Raw genomic sequence first — 19486 nt, forward strand, 5'->3', positions numbered from 1 at the left:
GTTGCTGGCTGAAAGTCCATTTCCATCTCTCTCCTGATACAAACTCTACCTTTCCTTCAAGAATCAGAGAAAATCTGGCTTCCTCCATTAAAGTCTTCCTAGCTTTCCCCAATGTCTTCCTATAAATTCATTAATATAGGACACTGGGTCAGTGTTACTTAGTTGGAACTTGGCGTGGCTAGCACCAATAGTCTATTACAAAGAACTGTGGTCCTTCCAGAAAAATGTAAAGGTCTATAGGAACAGGAATACTGTTCAATATCTCTTACCTTATATATCTTGATGACAAATGCCTAAAAATCACCTTCTACATATTAAGAACTAGATGAGTACATTTGGAGATCATTTTGAGAGCAATTATCAAATTGAACTTCATGTATTCCACAATTGTGTTCCAATACTGTGTTCAAGAGTTTGAGTTCTAGATCAAGTCCTGGTTGTACTGCTTACCATGGGCAATTTATTTGCCTCTCTGACTCCACTTTCTCACTCACAAATTAAGGATAATTATAGAGTTGACCTTAAAGGGTTGTTGTAAAGATTAAATGAAGTAATGCAAGGTGGCTGCAGGAAAAATTCCCTGTCCTCTTTTATTCTCATACTCACAACGCTTCTGACATCAGAAGTGTGGGTTTTCCACACATCAAGCAAGTGTGCAACACCAGTGGGGTGGCCTACAGTTCAGTTCAGTTCTGACAGTATTTACCTAGAGCTAGCATCAGACCACACAAGTTAAAGGCTCAGGCCCCTAAGATTGGCCCCCACACACCCATATACACACACACTTTAGATACTGATTACAAATCACAGGTTCTCACCTTGTACTTTTGACTAACATGCTATAAATTGGGACTCCCATGACCCCCTACTTGGGTTCAATAATTTGTGAGAATAGCACATAGAAATCAGGAAAATATTCGCATTTGCTAATTTATTATATACCAAAGAATATGACAAAGGACACAGAACAAGAGATAAATAGTGGAAAGTCTGGAAGGGTCCCAAGTACAGGAGATTTTGTGCCCATGGATTTGGGGTGTGCACCCTCCTGGCATACAGATGTGCTCAACAACCCACCAGCCTCCATCCTGAAGTCATCCAGGAGTCCACCAAGTATCTCTACATAGAATAAAAGATGCTCCTAATAACAAAGAAATTCCAAGGGATTTAGGAGTTTTGTGTCAGGAATCAGGGTCAAAGGCCACACACTAAAACAAAATATGCTTTTATCGCTTAGAAAATTTCAAGGGTATTAGGAACTTTGCGCCAAGAACTAGGAATAGAGACCAAAAAATTCATTTTCTAGTATTTCACAGTTTAGCACATTTATTTTTTTAAGATTTATTTATTTATGCATACGAGAGCTGGGGAACAGGCCAGAGATGCAGGGGGTGAGAGGACTCACCAGAAAGAGTGGGATTAGCATTTTTTTTTAAGATTTTCATTAACAGGATCAAAAAGGATAGTTCTTCTTGCTTGACAATTATACCAACTTTTTGAAGATGAAAAGATAGCATTAATTTATAAAATAAAGGTGATACTTTACTCCCTGTCACAAATGGGTCTGCAGATCAATTTTTAATCTACTATTTAAAATGTCCAAATAGGTATCAGCAAATCTGAAATAATTAATTCTATATACATTATACTAGATGGTTGCCAGTAATATTTTCCCTGCATAATTCTGCTTTTCTTCACTTTGTTCCTAATGCATAAATATAAACAATCCCACCCAATCAGTTCACACAAGGAAATTACAATTTGTTAATTAGTTGAGTATATTCACATTTTATTATCAAATATACTATTTCATTGTTTTATATTACATATTTTTACTTCCAACTAAACCCACTACAGGCCATAAACACATTAAATTTAAATATTTAGCCTTTGTGATTTGTGCATTCATTCTCATGACTACTGAGTACAAACTAAATTCCAATCACTGGGTTAAATTGTCTGAGGCAGTCAAGGAAGAATAAAACATATTAGATCCTCTTAAAAATCTGTATTCTCTTACAGGAGGTTAAACACACAAATATGCATAATATGATATGGCAGGGGACAAGCATCAGAAAAGAACTAAAAATAATCCTGAATATTCCTATGTTCCTGAAAATAAAGAAGAAAGCTCTTCTAGATGAGAGCAGGGTAAAGTGGCAGTAGCATTTGAAGTGACCTTCAATCCTCACAGAAGTATGGAAAGATGAGAGGATATTTCATAACTAGAACACCACTTGAGATCACACATTCAACTGTTAAATATATCAAATTACTGGTATGTCTAACCAATATATGGGCTTAATTGAAACTTTTTTCTTAATAGAACAATACTCATTAATTCTGTTATTCTCGATTATGGATTTAACAATTCAACATCTTTTGTAACAATTAGTAAATACCCAGATCGTAAAGGTTCATAACATGTACTTGATAATAGCAAACATACATACAGAATCATAGTGCATATATAGAAAGAGAGAAGGAGAGAAGGGGATTTGGGGGGGAGGGAGGGAGGGAGGGAGGGAGGGAGGGAGGGAGGGAGGGAGGGGAGAGAGGAGAGGGAGAGAGAGAGAGAGAGAGAGAGAAAGAGAGAGAGAGAGAGAGAGAGTCTTTATACCTGATACTTAAAAGCTGGAGGAAATATTTTTATTTCCACCATCTTATTCCCCAATATTCTAGTGCTTTAGAATATATGATTCCAGGTCTCCCTGGTGGCGCAAGGGGTTAAGTGTCAGCACTATGAAGCTATCTGCAGCCAGCACAGCACTAGTTTGATCTCTGGCCAGGGAGCTACCCACATGGTGCGGCAGACCTCTCCTGTGTTGCCCGCTGCTCCCCTCAGCAGTGTATTTCAGTCAGTCTGCCTGTTCTGTTCCCCACTTTGTCTTTGGTGAATCCTCTCACCCCTCTGCTCCACATCTCTGGCCTGCACCCCAGCTCTTGTATGCATAAATAAATCTAAAAAAAAGAATATATTATTCCCACCAAACAATGATCTATTGCACAGACCATATTTGGAATATCATGTCCAGTTACTCATGTTATCTCTATTATCATACATGTGTCAGACAACAAATTCCCTAAGGCTGAAATATCATAATACAAAAGGGTTGCCAAAAGATAAAAAGTATTGCTAAGGATATGGAAAAAAAGAGAACCCTCATACACTCTGGGTCGGAATATAAACTGGTTTAGCCAAGTATGGAAAAGAATATGGAGTTTCCTAAAAAAAATTAAAAATAGATCTGCCAGATGATTCAGTACTTCCACTTTGGGGAATATATCCAAAGAAAACGAAAACAAGATGTCAAAGATATATATATATATATATCCCCATGTTTACTGTAGCATTATTCATAATACCCAAGATATGGAAACAACCTTAGTGTCCATCAATGAATGAGTAAATAAAGTAGATGCGAGATATATAGGTATACAGATATATAGATATAGATAATATATGTTATTTAGCCATGAGAAAGAAGGAAAGGAAATGATTGTACTAGTATGGTTGACTGAAGGATACAAAATTGCAACTAACACATAATTTTAACCTCTCGGATTGGAGTCCTGGAGATCTAATGCACAGTATAGTGATTAGGCAATAATGTATTATAAACAGCACTCTTGTTAAGAGACTGGATCTTAATCATTCCCACCACAAAGAAGAAATGATAAATATGAGACATGAGAGAGGTGCCAGCTAACACTACGATGACAATCTACTACAATGTATCATTGCAACATGTTGAACAATGGTATATGTCAAATATATTTCCATTTAAAAAAATTGACATCTGATGTTCTAGAGTCAATAAGCAGAATTTGAAACAAGTAGATTTGAACTCAAGCAAAAAAGTAATTCTTAGGTTGCTCCATGAAAGAAATAATTCACCTAGAAAGTATTGAGCTGCTCAGTACTGAAAGTATCCAGCAGAAATGCCATGGTTATTTTGATGGTGATAGTAGGGGCAGCACAGTGAGTAAGGGCATAATCTCTATGACCCATTTTGATACTGAGAATCCATGCAACAGTGTAGATAAAAACACCTGGAAAAAGCAGTTCTTTAATTCCAAAACAAATGTTTACCAAAAAAATTGCAATGATCTTTCTTTCTATTTGCAGTAGTTTTCTAGTAATACAATTCCTTGCCTGAGGGGTGCAGCAGAGATAACTGCCAAGTCCTTTCCTCTACATGTAAAATACCTAGACTCAATTACTTATCTAGGATCATGAAAAATACTATCACTCACAACTTACTAGAAGAACAAGAACATAGTTTCTCTAAAGAAAAATCATACACAACTAGGATAAATAAGCATTTGAATAAGGGGCAACCTGTAGATTTGTTTAAAATCTTAATTGTTTTGTCAAGCACAGAGAGCTGAATTAAAGACAGGCAATCAAAGGCAGTGATTATAAAGCACTTATCCAGTTTGGAGTCATGCTAACAATGGGATCCTCGAGCCATCATGCTAGCACTGATATTATTTTGACATTTTTATAAACAATCTGTGAGAGGGAGACATCTCCAGGTTTGAAGAATAAATTTAGCTTTTCCAAGTACTGAGCTGTCAAAATGGTTAAGGATAAACTGCCTCAAAATGTCACATGATTGAAGGAGTGGGCAGCAGAGGAGAGGCAGATGGGTTTCAAGGTATCAGGTAATGTTTCAAGCAAAAATTACCCCAAGAATCAACCACTTAATAATGGATGACTCTCAAATCTGTATCTGCAATCTTGACCATCCTTCATGAAGACCAGGTATGATAGCTATCTGCCAATCATATATCTCTGCCCATTGGCCCACATGCAATCAAAACCAAGACATCCCAAACTGAGCTCTTCATTTCTCCTTCTACCCCACTTCAACTCCTTCTCCTGTGGTCTCTAATACATTTGCTAGTATCATTAATCATCAATCGTTTAAGGCAGAAACACCGAAGTCAACCATGTTGCACCTACAGTAGAGAGTGCCAGGTGGCCAAAAAATCTAGGCTCACCTACACCACATTACTCCAGCAGTTTCCCCTGCTCTTTAGGAGAATGTCACTTGATAAGATCTCTCCAAGAAGGAGTGGAGTCCACTTTCAGATCTGGCCCATCTGTACGCACACCTCCATGTACCCATAATCATAGCCATCAGGGAAGCAATATATTAAATATATTGCTTTATATTTAATATAAATATGATTGACTGGGATCCCTAAAAGATCAATGAGATTCACATACCACCAATATCAGTAACTTAGAATACACTCTGAACCTGAGAGATAAATGAACTTTGTTCAAGTTATTACATCTTAGGGTCTCTTTTTGATGATAGTTTAGCCTAGCCTAACTATACACCACCCTTATCTCCCCATAATCATAACTCGCCAAATCTTGCTTCCTACATATTTTTAACCTCCTCCATTCTCCCCCTGCATTCATAATCAAAGTCCCTTATCTCTTCATTATTCTACCTCCTGTTTATATGAATCTCTCACTACAGATCTGCTCACTTCTCTGCTGTGAAGGATAACTGTTTGGTTTCTAACAAGCCTACATTTCTGCACTCCACCTTCCTATTAGCCCCTGGAGGGAATCACTTCTCCTCAATGACATAGTAACCTTGTTATCTAGTAGAGACCTAGGCAGAATCAGTAAATCAGAACAGTTCCAACCCCAAAGACTAATAATTGGTTCAGTAATGGGAATGCATCATTACGTGAGAGGTATCATCTGTCTACATTCTCTCATTCTGGATATGGACAATGAAGTATACCATGCCAGGAGCTGCTGGCAGCCATCCTGCAACCAAGAAGTAGCAGAGATGCCAAGGAAGGCAGAATTGTGAAAACAACAACAACAACATAAGGTATCCTTGGTAACATCATTCGGCCGCTGGGTCAAACTTACCTTGCCACCTTTGGCCATTCCACTTACGCATGTCAATGAATTTCCTTGCCATTTAATCCAATTTGAGTTTGATTTTTCTGTTACTAACAATTCAAAGTGTACTAATTGAAATACTTCTCATTCCAAATCCAGTGCATCCTTTACACAACCCACTAGAACAATGTATTTATAAAATGTTTTAATTGCATTAACATTGGTTTACATCATGTGTGCTTTAAAATGAAAAGCTGATCAAATGATCCCCCACTTTAAAAAAATCACTCAAATTTCCCAATGGCCTTAGCCCAACATGAGGTCTTTTACCCCACCTACCTTTCTGAATTAAAGTGATGGCCTGCCTGTCTGCCTAAGTCACATTCAGAAATACCAAGAACTTTTTGTTTCTAGAACACTGAACTGTTCCCCTACACCACATGACCTTCTCAGAGGACCTGTGATTTAGTAAATTCCCCTCCTAGATGAATGTAGTAGTCCTGGGAACTAGATATATCCTTATCTATGTTGCAAGAAAGTCAGAGAAACATTATAAAGGGATATTCATTGCAGTATTGAGTGCAGTAGCAGAAAGTTGGCAATAACTCAAATGCCCATCCACGGGAGGATGAATAAATGAATTATAATATATTCATATGAAATAAGGCAATAAAATAAAGGTCATAAATCAACATGGATAAATCTCAAACACATGATGCTAGGACAAACTAAGTCACAGAAGAATTCACAGTGTCACTGAAATATGCAAACATAGTATTTTAGAAGTGAAAATAGGCTGAAGAATAGTATTTCTGGGAAAGAGGGAGGCAAATGATATGAGAGGAATGTCCAAGCATCTTCAAAACTATATTTAATATTTCATTTTTAAAGGATTTAAAGCAAAAAAGGATTGAAGTATAACAGGTGGTGATGTACAAGAACATTGCTTTCTTTTTTTAAGATTTTTTAAAATTTATTTATACAAGAATCGGGGTACAGGCCAGATGTGTGGGAGGGTGAGAGGATTCACCAGAGACAGAGCAGAAAACAGAACAGGCAGCCTGAAGAAACACACTGCTGAGGGGAGCAGCGGGCGCAACAAGAGAGGTCTGCCGCACCATGTGGGACCCTCACTGGCTGGCCGGGATCGAACCGGCGCTGCAGAGGCTGCAGAAAGCTTCAAAGCGCGGCGCTCAACTGCCTGCGCCACCCGGGGAGGCCCAAGAACATTGCTTTCTAATATTCTTTACACTTTTGTGCATGCTTGAAAGTTTCTGATAAACTGTTGTGTAAAATAACATTATATAACATTTAAAAGCTTCCTTCTCCAACCTCATGAACCACATTAAAGTTGGTTCCACAGTGATTGGTCTAAGATCAGAAGAGTGATGAAGGTAGATCACCAAACTTGAGAAGAGGTATAAAGAAATTAAGGAAGGTTCAGAGAAAGCAACTGAAACAGTGTACCTTGTTGGTGGGACTGTGGAAAAACAACTCCCGGTACACTGCAGGTCAAAGTAGGAACTTGTTTGACCTACATGAGTACAACTTGGCAATGTCTCCTGAGGGAAGGAGGCTGGGGAAGAAGGAAGACACTCAAGTGAGTTCACTAGGGCTTTTGGTAATGCCTCTTGAGGAAATGTTTGAGTTACTACTAAAGACTTCTGGCCACATCAAATGCATAATTTGCTAAGCAATTTGGCAGAAGGCAAGGCAAAACTATTTTGTTATATCTTTTCAAGTTTTACTTCATTTTTCTTATAACAGTAAATGTCCTTACCACAAGACTTGTCTAAAAAAGCTCTCACATTTATAATTCTATTTACATAGCAGTCAGAGAATTGTTGGGTTGCTGCAGGACAATTTTTGCTAAGATTGAATCTAGCCTACCATGTCTAAATCAAATAATCTCAAAAGACCTAAGTCATTAAAAACCCCACAAGTAGTTTTATACTTTAGTTTTATACTTTACACATCATATATATAGTGATATATTTACATGCCTCACACACACATATACACATATATAAAGAGAGAGAGAGATTTAGGTGTACAAAGGCAAGAGGTTTATACTAACCACTAATCAACTTTTTTTCTTATTACTGAATGTAAAGAATACATGCCAACATGAAATAAGGCTCTCTATAATTTAAGTTGCGAATGAAAATTTTCCTAAACACAAATGGCATAGTTATTATAGTGATTTGATTATATCAATCACTAGTGTTGAGAAATTGCATGTCAAATTAGAAGTATGCTGAGACTCTGAGTGCTTGTTGTATGGGGGTCAAAAACGAACTTATTTATAATCTTACTGTGTCTTTAAATCATAGTTAATTAGGGAGGAAAGCATATTTTAGGGGAATTCAGAGAAGAAACAAATGTAAGTTTTTAAAGGGAGACAAAGTGCAGAAATGCAGCTTAGTATAAAAAGACAGAGAAAGAAGCAAATTTCTGAACATTGATCAAAAGCACTATCTACCATAAATTTTAATTTCATTAAATGTCATTAACCTTGGTATTAACTGGAAACCTAAATATTATGTTTGTTCTGATTCATAAAGTACTCACTTTACTTAAGAACACTGCCATGCCACAATCAGATTTGCATGTCTTTGTTAACTGCTGCACTGACCGTCACACACACACACACACACCTTTCCTCACCCCCAAAGTCATAGAATGTGTTGCTCAAGTGAAGCCTGTGATGGTTGTCAGTAAACTGTCAAACAAAAGTCCTCCAGGAAAGCAGAAGGGGAGAGTCCTGAAAATCAAAACAAGTGTGGGTGTGAAAATGGTTCATTTATTAGAGCCCATAAATTATACTGGAAATTATGAAGTTGTTTTTGTGGCTACATTCAGAAAATATTTATTAAGCACCCACCCTCTGCTAGGAATTGGAAATACGCAGCAACACAATTTCTCCCCCCCCCCCACCTATCATATAACCAGTCACCATGTTTTACAAATTCTGTTTCCTTGCACACTTGTTCTCTCTCACATTCAGTCATCTCTTTCTCTCCATCAGGTTGTTGCTGCCTTGGTTCAAGACCTTAGCACAAGCTCACATCTGGGCATAATGACATATACACATATGGAATAGTCACAATGGAATGTCTGTAGTAGCAAAAGATTGAAAACAACCTAAATATGTAAATATCCACCAATAGGGGACTTATTAAATGAATTATGGTCTAATGATCAAATTCTATCACTTGCATTTTTGGGTTTTTTTTTTTCTTTGCTATTCTTTATGAAATCCCATATTCCTGATCCAAGCTGGATAGATGGCTCTCGAGACCCACTGCAGAGTCAACTTCTTGGAACTGCCCTTTGCGGTCACCCTGGGAACTCCTTTTGTCCCTGTCCTGTGTTAAGAGTCCTAAACCATGTTTCTTTCCTGATTTAGACTGGACTTTTTTCTGCCCCTCATCTAGGGAAAAAAAAAAAAAACAGGTTAACAAAGTGGGTATGGAATTGTGGGAGAAAGTTGCTTTCTGCTTTCATCCTACCACATCCAGTTAATTCAATAACTAGTTATATAAATGAAGGGATATATGACCAACCAGATTGTGTTTTAGGAGCATTCGTGAAGCATCATGTGTGTTGTATGTTAGGCAGTGGGGGCAAGATGGGCATGGAGTCTGCCTTTTTACACCTAAACACTATCAAAGTGTGCAGGCAAGTGGGCAACTGGAATACTGAGCATGAAAGGCAAGTGCAGCCTACTTTTGTGGTACACGTTTGAAGCACTCAACCCTGCAGCAGAAAGGATGGACTGAGGAGCAAATATAAAAGGTCACATATGATATTACTCCATGCATATGAAATGTCCTGAACAGACAAATCCATAGAGAAAGTAGCTTAGTGGTTGTCAGGGCCTGGGGGGAGGGGAGGGGAGGGGAGGAGGTAAAGGGAATTAGGAATGACCATTTAATGAGTATGGGGTTTCCCTTGGGGTGAGAAAAATGTTCTGGAACTAGATAGTATTGATGGTTGCAGACACGGTGAAAGTACTGAATGGCATTGAATTGTATGCTTCAAAATGGTTAATTTGGTATGTAAATTCCACTTAAATAAAAAAAGGGAGAGGGAGCAAACAGGAGACTGCTACAGCAATAGCCCGGATGTGAGATACATTTTGAAAGTATTTTCTTGCAGAGGAGGTGGGAGAAGGATCAAAACAGGGGCAGGAAGAGCACCTCAGGATGGTGCTCAGATAGTCATCATCTCCCTCTGTCATTATGTTTTCTGTGCTGTATAATCAGCCTTCCCAACTCTCTATCCCGGTATTTCAATAGATGGCCTAATGTCTAGCTTCAGTGAAAAGGCAACACAGCATATCTTTAGGGTAATTCTGTGCAACTACGCCAGGCTCCATGATGTTTCTTTCATAGTTTAATCCTTCAGGTCATCATCATTTCCAAGGAAGCAGCAGCAACCAGCAATGGATACTGCCCCCCGCCCCGCTTTACCTATAGAATCCTTGTTAGCTATGAGTTCTTCATCATTCAATCATGGGGGATTAGTGCCCATCTCTGCTTGCACACATTTTATCTGTGGATAAGAGGGTGAAAGGAGCTTTCAAATTGATTGGACAAGGACATATAGTTTTCATATGAAGAGCTTCACATACTAAATAACAGCATTCAAACTTCCGCCAACAAAACTCAAGAACTGAGAAAGAGGAAGAAGAAGGAACCGCAATTGATTACTCCTTTAAAAATGTGTACCTGGAGCAAGAAAACAGAAAGTTTTCGATTCTGCCCAAAAATACCACTCGTTTCGGAATTGTGGGATTCAGTTCCCAGCTTATTTGGATTTGCTTCTGGAGTTGTTTTTTTTTTTTTTTTTTTAACTTATTGTTTTAATCATCCCTGGGGGGGGGAAGTCATATTATGATGTAGAAATATTAATTTCACAGTTGGTAAAACTTGGCCTGTAACAGCAGTGTGCAGAGGGCTTGTGGAGCCAGAGGGCTTGGCAGAACTCCGGGAGCAGTCCCACATTCCTCCACTCCCCTTCTCAAATGCTTCCAATTCTCACTCCCTTGGCTACTGGTTTTGTAACCATCTTCTTCTATCGACCACCTTGGCTGCAGCTCAGGAGCAGCCTGTTCCTTTGTAAGCAATGAGTATATGGCAGCTGTGGCTGTGACAGGGGTGAGAGTAAAGCTGTGAGTTCAGTCAGTCTTTCTGCAATTAGGACAGTCGGCTCTGTGAAACGTGACACTGTACACTCTCATTTTAAAGGGGCCTTCGGTCCTCACACCAGGATCTTTATCTGTTTTTCTAGTTTCTGCCAGGCTTAGCCATTGGTGTGATGAGCCACAAATGAAACACTGAGGAATACAGTTCTATAGACGTGTAAAATGATTTGAAGGGCAACTGCAGAATGAAGGAAATTTCAAAATATCATCCCAACTTGCTACCAAAAACCCCAACATTCAATACAAATAATCACACTAGTTGTAAAAAAAAAAAAGCAATACTTCACCCCTTTTTTTCCCAGTCTCACAAAGGAATTATGTTTGCCTACGTCAAAATAAGTGTCCACATAATGTTGAAATTTGGGAACAAGTAGGGAATAGGAGGAAACGTACAAGCTGAACAACTGATGAGTCTAAACCAAACAAAGACACCATAATATCCCAATGACACAATTTATAGTAAATAAACAGAATTCCAAACCAACAAGGTTTGGCCAAGTTTTCCATTCAGTTCTTGTCTACCCCTCAGATGCTAAACTGTGCATCGTCAAAACCATGGGAATGCTCAGTCATATCCCCAATTTGGGAGAAAATCTAAACTGGTATCACTAATTGTTCCCTTTTAACAAGGGCACAACAGAAATGGCTGTGGAACAGAAACTGGTGAAATGAAGGGGGAAAAAGAGGCTAACCTTTGGATGATGTAAGGGCTACAGTGACGCTGCCTGAACTGGGGAACAGATCCAAAGTCTGTGGTATCCATCCCCTCTCCCCGAGTGAGCAGGATATACCTCTTATGTAGGTGAAGGAAACCTGGCTCAGAGGATTAAACAGGCATCGAAATCCCAGGGATTTTAACTAAAATACACTTTCCCTTACAGAGTCCCCCATCCTCTGCCATGTCCCCAGATTATAGAGAGATTAAGCACTAAATGTCCAATTTTCCACTGTGGCTGAATTTCCAATGGTATAAATAACATACTCTCAACATAGGAAATGATAAGGAAGGTACCTAGACTGTGTGAGGTCAAAAATTACAGCTAGAGCTGACCAAAAAAAGTGTGAGAGAAATAAAAATAGTGAGGAAAATATGTAAGCACACCACAACAAGGGGGGGGGGAGAGAGTGAAAGACAAAGACAGAAATTCAGGGAGGGAGGGAGGGAGGGAGGGAGGGAGGGAGGGAGGGAGGAAGGAAGGAAGGAAGGAAGGAAGGAAGGAAGGAAGGAAGGAAGGAAGGAAGGAAGGAAGGAAGGAAGGAAGGGGGAAGGGAAGGAAAGAAAGACAAAGACAAAGACAAAGACAACCACTTCTCTGAAACCAACGCTTAGTGACCACTTCATAGAAAGCCTTCTTTGGACTGGACTTATGAGGACACCAAGCAGACTATTCCCTTTAAGAATATCAACATTTCATTCCGGTGTCAAAATCATTGTATTCTGCTACATTTTGCAAAGAGTGATTTGGGTACTGGAAGCAGGGGAGGGGGGGTGGGAAGTATCTGGGTACTTGAAAGAGGGTGGGGCAGAAAGCTAAGCATGAAATCATCTCCCAACGCCAGCACTCGAGACCTTGACAAGTCATTTAATCTGAGCCTCCATTTCCTTTTCTATAAAAACTGGCAACATAAACGTATTCTTGTAAGGACACAGTTAAGTGTTAAAGTATATAAAGCACTTAGAACAGATTCTGAAACGCAGTAGAAGCTAAATGCTACCTGCTGTTTTTTTTTTTTTTAAATTGCATTACTTCCATCAAAAAATCACAATTTATTGAGATAGATTTCGCCATCATTGTTGGTTCCATTGTCATCAAGGTGGTCTAACGTTCATAAAACCATTTCTAAACTGTTGAGCAGATAATGAAAACACTTAGAAACAGAGAAAAGTTCTTTTTTAGGTTAAGAAATTACCTAAAGTAAATTAGCTCTTTAGCCTTTTTGATAAATGAAACTCAATGTAGTCATATTACAAATGACTAAAGGCATATAATAAAAGGTTTGCATTCACCAAATGACAAGATATTACCAAAGTATAGAATGTGTGTTTGATTAGCCTTGAGGGCAAGGAGTTTGAAGTATCTTAATTGCTTGTTACTTTTCCTCCACCTTTTACTGATAAACTTGAAGATAAGAGGGTAAATTTGATTTGTTCAGGCAAAGAGAACAGATGTTGTATGTTATAAATCTTGCTAAAAACCAGTGAGATAAAAGAAGACATTTACATGGTTGTCTAACTATTTCCAGTTTAATGTATGTGGTAAAAGTACACAAATTAGGAAAGTTTACTTCTTCCTGTCCAGTGCTGATTATTAAATCAATCTGGGAGATCCCACTAAATTAATCACTGACAGTTTTTTATGGCTTCTATCTAATTTTATTGTGAGAAAAGTAGGAGTCATAGATTTCTGATAACAGAACCAGGAAACAAATCAAGAAAATAGGAGGATACATAATGTAAGTAAAAAAATAATAATTTATAGATTAGATAACTATGCCTTAGGGTTAAAAGTCTCAACTATGAGCTCTCTGGAGCAGATGATTCTTGTCAGTTCAGTGAAGAGTCATTAGCTGCATACAATTGAAAGGAGAAAAAGGTACAAAATCAGCAAAACCTGACACAGAGAGAAAGAGACCATCTAAGAGGATGGACTGATTTTTCTCATTACAAAATGAGGGCTTTATAAGGGACTCCTCTGTTCCCAAAATTGCCATACTCAAATTCTCCTTAAAAATAGGACTACAATCTACAGGTTTCACAGCTACAAGAAAAAAGATAAGCAGTTATTTTTCCTTCCTTCAATTTACAGCCAGACGACTGTCCTGCAATGTTAAACACCCAAACAGGAGCAGGTCAAAATGATGCTATATAACTAGTGTTTGTTTATTTATACTAGGCGTTTGTTATTACAATTTGGTTCTATAATCACCTAGGAATTTAAGGAACCCAGAGTTGTAATTAACTTTTCTCCATGTCCAAAAATTTTACAACAGATACAGTCTATGCAAAGCTGTAAAGGTAGTTCATACATGGCTGGTTGGAGGACAAAATAGTAAAATTCCTAGGAATACCAATCAAAATTACAAATCAGTTTGCCCTCTAGCCTAGCAATCCCACTTCCAAGAAATCATTCTATAAATGTACCTGCACACAGAATAACATGTGCACAGATTTTTTTTTTTACTGCAGCATTATTACATGTAAAGACTGGGAAAAATCCAAGTGTCCTATAAGAGGATGCTGATTACATAAACTATAGTACATTCATGCAATCAAGAAACTCTCTATGTACTTGTTTTGGAAAGATTCCCAATATATGATATTAATGAAGAAAGGAAGATGCAAAACAGTGTGTATAGTGTGCTACCGTCTGTGTAAGAAAGAGAAGAATATATTTGTGGTAGCATAAATACTGGTAAAATGAGAAGCACAAAGAAGTGGTCATTCATAGGGGCAAGAGTGTAGATCAGGGAGGACAAGGATGCGGTGGGACTACAACGTCTAAATACATAACTTTTATTGTTTTTTTATCTTGTTCAGAATTCTGAGCCATGGGCATCTATAGTAACCTAAAATTAAATCAGCAATATTTACTAATGCTTTTAATGTTGTGAAATGTTTCTTGGCTTTATTCTGTCCCATCTTTAATTCGCTTACAAAAGACCATTTAATACTTTTTTTTTAACTTAATTCTTCAAAAATACCTTTGGGAAATTCTTGTGGGAAAGTTTCCATAAAAAACCACATTGTGGGGGCATCCTTAGCATAACAGCTAGATTCCCAACCCTTTTCATTCTCCATAAGTTGACTCAGCTTCAGTTCTCCAAATGTACACTTTATTCCAGTCACTGCAGCAGGTATTGAGATCTGTGAAAGAGTGTGACAGCAGTGGAACAGGGAAAGGGCCGGGAGTAGTGAATAGGAAACAGAGCCAAGTCCAGGTAGGGACAGAGTGATGAAGTGATATCTTTGGATGAGCCTACATCAGTACACAGCAGCTCAAGGTTCTTGGGGTTTTAGTTACTTTGAGCACAGACTTTCAAAGCATTAACCACCAGGAAGTATTAAGTCCACATCTTCAATATTGGAATTGTTCTCAATTCTTCCACTTCAGAAAGATTTGAAAGTTAAAAGCCTATAGGTAGTCTCTATTACCCCTTTATTTCATCATGTGGCATATTTCATTACTGCTGCTAAAGTGTGTCCTTCCCTGTATGTACACACCTTGACCACGTTACTTAACAATTCTTCCCACTAAAAGCACAGTGAATTTCCCCACATCATTAATGTTGGCCTTGGCCATAAACCTTGCATTAGCCAATGGAACACGAGTTGACGTGACAGTGTCTACTAAGACTTCAAACATTAAAGGGCATTGTATATATGTTTTTTAAAGATTTATTTATTCATTTACACAAGAACCGGGGTACAGGCCAGAGGTGCGGGAGGATGAGAGGATTCACCAGAGACAAAGTGGGGAACAGAACAGGCAGACTGATGAAATAAACCGCTGAGGGGAGCAGCGGGCTTGACAGGAGAGGTCTGCCACACCATGTGGGACCCTCACTGGCCACCTGAGATCGAACCGGTGCTGCAGAGGCTGTGGACAGCTTCACAGTGTGGCGCTCAACCACCTGCGCCACCAGGGGAGGCCCGGGCATTGTATATTTTGGCTTACATCTCTTGCACTTCTGCCATATCCATAGAGCATGGCCCAGCTAACCCACTGGTCCAAGAAAGATGAGGACATAAGACAACTTGTATCTAACTTGCTGTCTCAGTCAAGAGCAGCCAAGCCAAGCCTAGATCAGCAGACCCCAGTTAGCATATAGACGTGTAAGTGAAAAGAAATTGTTGTAAGCGAGAGTTTTGACACAATTTCCTGTGTACATTATCATTGTGGCAATAACTGACTGATACATCTGATTAATCTGGTTTCAGAAATAGGTATAAAAATGTGACCTTACAACAATTTGTGAACTTACTCCCTCATAAAAAATAACTTTACCCACCGATTTGCTGATACTTTTAGTTCTTTTTTTTAATGAGTAAGATGTTTTATTTTACAATAAAAATTAATGTCTCAAAATACATTCCCCAACGCATTGATCTCAGTCTTCCAACATCTAGGACTATGAGAACATAAATTCCTGTTGTTTAAGCCACCCTGTCTGTGGTATTTGTTACAACAGCCCAAACAAACAAATACATATTTTGGAGTGATGCTGTAACAAATATTTAAAAATGTAAAATGGCTTTGAAACTGGATAATGAATAGAAAATTCCTGAAACATCATACTTCCATATGAAAGTGCACTGAATAAAGTTCTGGAGTTCCAAGAACATTCCTTCTTGTTGCATAGGAAAATTAAGATCTCTATTTCAACCAAGTTTATGCCTTCTCAGGCTTAAATTTCTCAGTATTGAAAGCTAGAGAAAGTGAATAGGGAACTCTCCTGACACTGCTCAATTATATAATAGGGCAGAGCATAGGGAAAGTTATCAGGGCAAGCTTGCTAAGGAGAATGTATGCAGAATTTGATTTTCCTCCTATAATTAGCAGATAAAATACAAGACATTCAGTTAAATTTAAATTCCAGATAAACAACTACTGTATAAATATAGGCACAGCTTAAATATTGCATTAAATATTCTTACTTAAAAAGTATTTGCTGTTTACCTGAAATTAAAATTTAATTGAGCAGCCTATATTTTTATTTGTTAAATCTGGAAAAATCTACCTCCCTTCACTTTTGCACAAGATTGAACCTATAGTGTAAACAGTGATGGATGGCCTCAGGCAGCGACTGGTCAAGAAACAGGGACAATGAAAACAAATGAATGGATAAAGAAGATCTGGTACACGATGAAACAGTACTCATCCATTAAAAATATTATATCTTAGTCAATTTACAACACGGATGGACCTTGAGAAAATTATGCTAAGTGAAATAAGTCAAAGCAGATAGACAAACACTATATGATTTCATTCTTTTGATTATAAAGGGAAAAAAGCAAACAAACAAACAGAACAAAAACCCTTAGACTGACAACACAATGGTGGTTAACAGATGGGAATGGGGGAAAGGGAATAGGTAAAGGGGACCAACTGGTTGGCAATAAATTGTAGCTATACATTTAGTAGTGGGCATGGTATGATAAGAAGAAAGCAAGAAAGAACAGAGAGAAACAACAAAACAGCCAGAAAACAATGAGGAAAATGACAGAATGATATATTCAATAATTACTTTAAGTGTAAATGGACTAAATTCTCAAATCAAAACACATATTTGCTGAATGTACAAAAAGAAAAAAAATTCATCTCTAGACAACCACTTTAGATGTAAACACACAGAGAGACTGAAAGATTTTTAAAAGATAATGCACGCAAGTGGAAACAAAAAGAAAGCTGGGGCCTCCCCGGTGGCGCAGCGGTTGAGCGCTGGGTTGCGAAGCTGCCCGCAGCCTCTGTCGCGCCGGTTCGATCCCCGGCTGCTCCCCGGCCACCGTAGGAGGGTCCCACATGGCGCGCAGACCTCTCCTGCCGCCCGCTGCTCCTCTCAGCAGTGTATTTCGGTCCTTCTGCCTGCTCTGCTCCCTGCTCTGGCTCTGGTGAATTCTCTCACCCTCCTGTGCTTCTGACTGTACCCAGTGCTTGTATAAATAAATTAAAATAAATTAAAAAAAGCTTTAAAAAAAAAAGAAAGCTGGTATAACCATACTTATATCACACAAATAGACTTTAAAACAATGGCTGTAATAAAAGATGAAGGGCAATACATATCAATACAGGAATCAATCTAACAAGATATGAACAGTCGTAAATACTTATACACCCAACAGACAAGAATCTAAATAGAGAAAACAAATGATAGCAGACCAAAAGAGAGAAACTGATTGTAATACAATAATAGTAGGGGACTTTAACACTGTTTTTACATTGATGGACAGTTTATGCAGACAGAAAAAGAAAACATCAGCTTTAAATGGCACGTTAGACCAAATGGACTTATTAGACATACACAAGAACATTTGATCCAAAAACAGAATATACATTCTGAAATTCACATGTAACACTCTCCAGAACAGTCCACATTTTAGGCCACAGAACAGTTTCAATATGACTGAAATCATATCAAGCATCATTTCTGATAACAATGGCATAAAACTAGAGATCAATTATATGAAGAAAACTGAAAAAAAAAAAAAAGTAACCGGCTAATAAACTAGGTTTAGAACCCAAACATGAAATCAAAAAATAAATGAATGCACATGAAAATGGAAATTCAACATACTAAAATCTAAAATTTGGGATATAGCAAAAGCAGTTATAAAAGGGACATTCACCTCAAGAAACAAAAACCTCAAATCAACAACTTAACACTGTACATAAAGAAACTAGAAAAGAACAAATTAGGTCCAGAGAAAAAAAATAAATGAAATAGACTAAAATCCAACAGAAAAGGTGAATGAAGCCAAAAGCTAGTTCTTTGAAAAATATAAATAAAATTGACAAATCTTTAGACTCACAAAGAAAAGAGAGCACACAAATAAATGAAATCAGAAATTACAATTGATACAATAAAAACAGAGAAGATTCTATGAGACTATAGTAAACAATTATGTGCCAACAACATGGACAACCCAGAAGAAATGGGAAAATTCCTAGAATCAAACAATCTCTCCAGACTGACTAAGGAAGAAACAGAAAATCAGAATAAACCAATTATCAGTAAGGAGACTAAATCACTAGTCAAAATCCTTCCCCCAAAGAAATCCAAGACCAGATGGCCTCACTAGGAATTCTACCAAACACTTATAGAAGAAGTAATGCCAATCCTTCTCAAACGCTTCCAAGAAATAACAGGGGAAGGAACACTTCAAAACTCATTTCATAAAACTAGCATCACCAAGATATCAAAACCAGAAGAGGACAAAACACACACACACATACACACATACACACACACACAAATATTGCAGGCTAATATCCCGATGAATATATATGCAAAATGTCTCAAAAAACATAGACAAAGCAAATTTAACCATAATTAAAAGGATCATATACCATGATCAAGTGGAACTCATTTCAGGGATGCAATAATCATTCACTATTTGCAAAGCAGTTGATGCAATACAGCACAGAAACAAGATGAAAGATAAAAGTCATATGATCATCGCAACAGATGTAAAAAAAAAAAAAAAAGCATTTGGCAACATTTAACATACATTTTTGAGAAAAATTCCCAACAAAGTGGGCACAAAGGGGACATATCTCAACATAATAAAATCCATATATGATAAGCTGACAGTTAACATTATAATCAACAGTGAACAGCTGAATGGCTTTAAGATCAGAAACAACAAATGGATGCCCTGATCACCACTTTTATTCACCATA

This window comes from Talpa occidentalis, unplaced genomic scaffold (assembly GCF_014898055.3).
Source record: "Talpa occidentalis isolate TD23 unplaced genomic scaffold, MPIMG_talOcc4v2.1 talOcc4.15, whole genome shotgun sequence".
Lineage (NCBI taxonomy): Eukaryota > Metazoa > Chordata > Mammalia > Eulipotyphla > Talpidae > Talpa > Talpa occidentalis.